Source organism: Atta colombica, unplaced genomic scaffold, assembly GCF_001594045.1.
Source record: "Atta colombica isolate Treedump-2 unplaced genomic scaffold, Acol1.0 scaffold311, whole genome shotgun sequence".
In the NCBI taxonomy this organism is placed as follows: Eukaryota; Metazoa; Arthropoda; class Insecta; order Hymenoptera; family Formicidae; genus Atta; species Atta colombica.
In genome coordinates this window covers 1-7,016 of record NW_017259417.1, presented here as the reverse complement: position 1 = coordinate 7,016, position 7,016 = coordinate 1, and positions in this window count along the sequence as shown.

Here is a 7,016-nt window from a genome sequence, read left to right as displayed (position 1 = left end):
AAAATGACATATTTTATATACAATTATATATCATTATATATAAAATATGTCCATATAACATTTTTTTCCTGGGAATTGTTGTGCAAATTACAAAAATAAATATGATTATAGCATTCATCTGGACATAGTTTATATAAATTTTATATTACGTATCTAATTATTATACATACATTTATTTACAATAAAGTTAATTACAATATTAAAGCGTTGCATAATTTGTGTATGCATTTGTGTATAGAATTACAAAAAAGTTTAATTTCAGCTGAAAGTTTAATAAAATATGAAATTAATTTAGTTTATATTCGATAATTGAAACGGATTCTGATAATTAAATAAAACTTAAAATTTACTTTTAATTTAATATTTAAATTAAAACTTTTAATTTAAAATTTTATTCAATTTTTAATTCCTCATTTCTAATTATCAAGTGTGTACATATGACGTGTTTAGTCCTACCTGTCTATACTTCTATCATCCTATCTACATAGTCTCTACTTATCGTCTATACTTATTGTCCTATCCGCATTTTCATTTATTCATGCCTATTCGCGGATACCTACCTTCACTCGTGTATTCCTACCTACATTACTTCATAAATGTGCAATAACACCGCGAATATATAATATACGTTAATGATATTCAGAGAAAGATCTTCGATTGTAAAATTCTTCAATATGATTGGTTCTTGCTTTTGGTTCCTTGTGGATTTAAATGTACAAACCAATACACATAGAAGAATTTTACATTTGCAAAGCTGCTTTCTCTACTAAACGCAGCTAATGTCTAACCATATATCCTATCGCATATAAATAAACACTGGGATAACTTAATCGCGTATTAATAATAAATAAGCAATAATATATATATTAATAATAAATAAGCAATAAGCAATAATATAATTAAAACAAGCTTCTTCAATCTTTAAAATGCAAAAAAAAAATTAATAAATAATAGGGCTAATAAGAGTCAGCGCGGATAATTAAGCGCAAGTTTTGTAGATTTTTTTTTAATCAGTCAAACTTGCACCGCGCTGTCTCTCATTAGTCCTGTTATTTGTTAGTTTTTTTGTATTTTAAATAACTCTTAAAAAATATAAGAACTCGCAATTTGCAAGTAAATTACCCTCCCGAATATTCAGTTTATCTTTTACAAATTTACTAGATTGGTGTCGCACCTATCTCTCAATGAGCAGAATGTCTAAAATTGACGCATAAGACTTAACATAACTTTAAGATATCTTTAAGAATTCTTTAAGAAACATATTTCATAAAGAATTCTGAAAGATATCTTAAAATTGTCTTATGCGTCAATTTTAGACATTCTGCTCACTGGGCTCGTAAAGAAATTCTTTTCTTTCTTCTAGCCAGATTGAACTAATCTTTCATTGCTCCTGGCCAACATTCTAGCTTCATAAGCCAAAAATCGACAACAAGGAGAAATACTCCTTTTCGTGTCAACTAATATCGCCGGCAATAAGCGTAAGACTTTACGTTTTTACATGATGCGCGGAACACGAACGCGTCGCGAAGAGGCCATCATATTAATAAAATAGATTAAATATTAACATAAATAATTCATCATTCATTAACCATATTATTCATCATTCATCATATCATTAATAATAATAATAATAACAATTCTATTAAAATACGAATAAATTTCGCGTTTATTTTCTATTCGCGTTTATTCAAAATCAAAAATATTAAATATTCGACTAAATATAAATCTAAATTTAAAAAAAATCTTCATGTCAATAAAGTTTTTTTATTTCAAGAGTCTCAAATATTATGAAACTAAATTAAATTGTTTAATGTAAATTTTATAATATAATCAAAAAGACTTATTTAAAAATAAATGATTGAAAATTATTAAATCGATTATCATCCGATAAAATTCAAAACCTATATATACGTATTTTTAACGATTCGAACGATTCGTTATTGAATCTCATCTCAAAACATGTGGAAATGAGAAATACAGATGAATGATGTAAGATTCGAAAGAGACAATTTTTCTTCATTTCAATAAATATATCCCTTGTATATTATTCAAATCATTTTTTTGAATAATTTATTATTTCAAAATAAAGTATTTTAAGTCATACAAAACTCTGAACGCGATTTTAAAATAGTTATAAGATAAAATTCTTATATTTTTTGATAAAATGTATATTAGATCTTACATCATGTTACTGCCGGTACAAAATCCAGTCACTACATATGAATAAATTATAAAAAGATTAAACTGGAAGTGCATTGAGATAAATAATAATAATTAATAAACGTAAAATGTCTTTTATAGAAAAGCGAGATTAATAAATTATATTACAATTTTTGTTATCATTTCATTAATAAGACGTATACAAATAAATGTGAAGAAAGAAGAAATTTCTTAGAAAACAATTCATATTATAGGTATATGTACTATGTACGTATAGTGTATAGATATTGCTTTTCTGTACTAACTTATATAAAACTTAATCCTGAATGAAAATTTGAGAATAAGATAGATAGGAAAAATAAGAAAACAATATTTATTAAACTGTAATAAACATTTTTCTATATAACGATAGCTATAGAAAATAATTTCATATATTCTAATTATTTTATATAAGCTTTATATTTTTTAATTTCTCGTATTTCATATATTTCAAAAATACAAATATTTTATCCTCTTTCGTTTTAACTTCCAAGATTATTTTAATGTAAAAAATGATCATCGAAAAAACCTATTTTTTAATTATATTTTTGTAATTACTTAATAACAAAGCGTTTACATTAACACATATAAATTTACAATTAGTACACAAAATTTGAATCAAATTTAATAATAATTAGAAATAATAAAGAGATATCCAGGATCAAGTTTATCCCAATCTGTTATTACTCATTTATTTTAAGGCAACGGATATATGGAATGCTATACAAACAGTATATTTATATATATTTAATAAATTGATGCATATGCATCTATAGATAATTAATAAAATTACCACACATCCGTTATCCCAATAAAAACATTAATTTACCACTCACAAATCCGATGCGCAACAGTGGAATTATATCAGCAACGGTGATTCTGTAACAAAAAGAATAAGAAATTCAAATTAAAACAGAGTAAAAAAAAATCAATCAATATTTCAAAAAATATTTACAAAGTTCTCTTGAAAATAAAATCATATAATATTCAAAATAATATAATTTTTATAAGCATTGAATTTTTTAATTCACCATTCAGTTATAATATATTTATAAAAACAATTATACATTTTCTTAAAAATACATGTTTATAAAATTTCAAAATAATTTTAAAATAATCCTTTTATTCTAATTATTATTTTTAAATTATTAAAATGAAACTACTGAAGAATAAATTTAAAAGAAAAAGAATACAGATGATACATAAATAAAAAATAATATTTACCTTAAGGGTATTTACTCCGCCGGTGCCTGATATCTCTCCCAGATCTCCACCTTCTCTCAGAATAAGGTTGACATCCTCTCGCACAGGACACTCGCGTAAAACACTCGCGAATAATACACTATAATCGCGCGCGGACTATAACTTGAGTCCGATAACTTAAACGGCACTCTCAAACGCGCGACGCGACGAACTGGCTGCGGTTCATTTATTTTCAAGTAAATTGGCGACGAGGATACGTTAGTTTCCTCATTGGATTTTTACACGAAGAGAAGGATTTTACTCAAGTACCTAAAAATTTATCTAGAAATATCATTCAGATAGATCCGAAAATTTTTAGAAAATTTATTTAAGAAAAATCGTTTTTTTCATGTAAATATTCTCTGGATACCGAGCCCTTCCACCATAATTGTACCCGTGAGAGAGAAAATAATATGAAAAATGTAATATATGTAGTTATTATCTATATTACTATGCAATTATTACTATGCAATCGGTTAACTTTTAGAAAAGAATATCAAACACACGTCTGCAATTAGTTATCATTATGAAATAAATTGAACCTTTTATTTATAGATGATATATGTAAGATATGATTAGAATCAATGAAATGGGTTAGAGATTAATAAAAAAGAGAAACATTTCTTTTATTATCGATAAATACTTTCAAAGTTACGTTTAATTTTTAAACGGATCGTATAACTAAAGATGCAAAAAAACAAAAAATTAATTACATTATTAAACTACATTAAAAGCAAGAATTGCATTATTTGCATGAGAGTATTCATACTAACATTGCTTTTTTATAACTCGTGTGATACGTTTGTACAGACAAGTAGCCGTTTTTCTTCATATTTCTTTTTGAAACATACAATAATCGCTAAAAATACTAGATGTCATACGAAATGTTGTATTTTATGAATATTCACATAATATGATTACTAGTATGATTAATTATTCATAAAATACAACGTTTCGTATTACATTTGGCATTCTTCGCGATAAGATTTCACAAAGTAATGTGAAAAAGAGACACAACTATCTACTTGTACGAATCTTGATAAGAGAATGACTGCTCAGTAACTACGCGTAACGTAAACATGACGCGCCACCCTGTGCCATCTCCTCCCCAAGGTCGCACGCCGACCGTCTAACTGACGAAATATTAACGCGTATTACGGAGTAAAATAATATATTCTTTACATTTTTAATGTTCTCCGATAAATGAAATAATTTCTTATATGTATCTAATTTTAGCGACGCGAGTCATTTAATCATGGTATCATAATTATATTGTGATACACCAAGGAACATATTTGACGTTTATTTTATAATTTTAAATATTTCGTATCAATTACAATGTGCTGACAAAAAGCAAGAAGTAAAAAGAGGTTTTTACTAGCGTGGAATAATAATCTAAGAAATAAAAACCATGCAATAAATTTATTAACTCTTAGTTTTAGGCAATCTTACGTAATTCACGTTCCTAGGTATTTGATTTTCATTAATTAATGCGACACCCGGAGCGACTCGTAAAACACATTCGTCTCTCTCCACACTCGCCGAGCGAATGCCGAAGTGATGACGTAATCAACCACCGCGCCACGCGGCAAGTTCCCCCATCCTGTTCGCTGCGTGATCTCTCCCCGCGCTGTTCGCCGTTCAGATATCCAACTGTCGCGTATGAAAAATATTTACGGTTTATTCAATTATCGTATTTGACATGATTTTAACAAATGGGTATCACCGCACATTTTTTGCTTTGTGGCATGTCTGGCACAATCCTATATTACTTGCAGGATGGGGAAGCGTGCCGCGCGATGGTTGACCACTTCGGCATTCGATCGGCGATCTCGGAGGGAGATGGACGTGTTTTACGTCCATCGACGTGTCGCATTAATTAATGAAAATTAGATACCTAGGAACGCGAATTACGTAAGGTTGCCTAAAGCTAAGGAGTGTACTAAGGGTTAATAGATTTTATTGCACGGTTTTTATTTCTTAGATTTATTTTACGCTAATAAAAACCTTTTTTTACTTCTTGCTTTTTCTCAGCACATTGTGATTGATAAATATTTAAAATTATAAAATTATAAAATGAACATCAAATATGTTCCTTGGTGTATCACGATATAAATATGATTAATGCACACATTAAACGATTCGCGTCGCTAAAACTAGATACATATAAGAAATTGTTTCATTTATCGGAGAACATTAAAAATATAAAGAATATATTATTTTACTTCGTAATATGCGTTAATATTTCGGCAGTTAAACGGTTGGCGCGCGACCTTGGAGTGGGGATGGCACGGAGCGGCGCGTCATGTTTACGTTACGCGTATTTTAATTATCGAGCAGTCGTTTTCTTACCGAAATTCGTACAAGAAGGTAATCGCATCGCGTGAAGCTCTTTTTCACTTTGTGAAATTTTATCGCGAAGAATGTTAAATATAATACGAAATGTTGTATGAATAATTAATTATGAATAATTAAGTCATACTAGTAATCACATTATGTGAATATTCATAAAATACATTTCGTATTAATCTAGCATTTTCTGCGATTATTATATGTATTTCAAAAAGAAATGTGAAGAAGAATGGCACGCGACACGGCTATTTGTTTGTACGAATGGTATCACACGAATTATAAAAAAAGCAATGTTAGTATGAACTCTCATGCAAATAACGCAATTCCTGCTTTCACAATTAATATAGTTCAATAATTAATTTTTTGTTTTTCTGCATCTTTCGTATGATCCATTTAAAAATTAAACGTAACTTTGAAACTGTTTATCGATAATAAAAGAAATGTTTCTCTTTTTTATTAATCTCTAACCCATTTCTTTGACTCTAATCATATCTTATAGACAACATTTATAAATAAAAGGTTCAATTTATTGCTCTTTTATCTGCTCTGAATTTTTGTAACAGACAAATTGCAGACATGTGTTTGATATTCGTTTCTAAAAGTTGTATAATAATTGCATAGTAATATAGATAATAGCTACATGTATTACATTTTTCACATTATCTTCCCTCTCACAACCTTGACATGGTGGGAGGGCTCAGTACCTAGAGGATTATATATATTTACACGAAAAGAAGGGTTTTTCTCAAGTATTAAAAAATTTTCGGATCTATCTGAATGATATTTCTAGATAAATTTTTAAATACTTGATTAAAATCGTTCTTTTTGCGTAAAAATCCAACGATGGAGAGGCTAACATACCCTCGCCGCCGATTTATTTGAAAATGAACGAACCGCAGCCGGTTCGTCGCGTCGCGCGTTTGCATCGGGAGTGTCGTTTAAGTTATTGAACTCAAGTTATAGTCCGCGCGCGATTATAGTGTATTATTCGAGAGTGTTTTACGTGAGTGTTCTGTGCGAGAGGATGTCAACTCTATTCTGAGAGGAGGAGATCTGAGAGAGGCATCAGGCACGGGCAATCTTGTGGTAAATATTTTTTTTTTTTGTGTAAAATTAACCTTTTTTTGCTTGTTTTTATATCATTTTATTTGATAATGATTTAAAAATGATTGTTAAATAAAATGATTTGAATAATTATATATTCTATAAAATAATATTATATA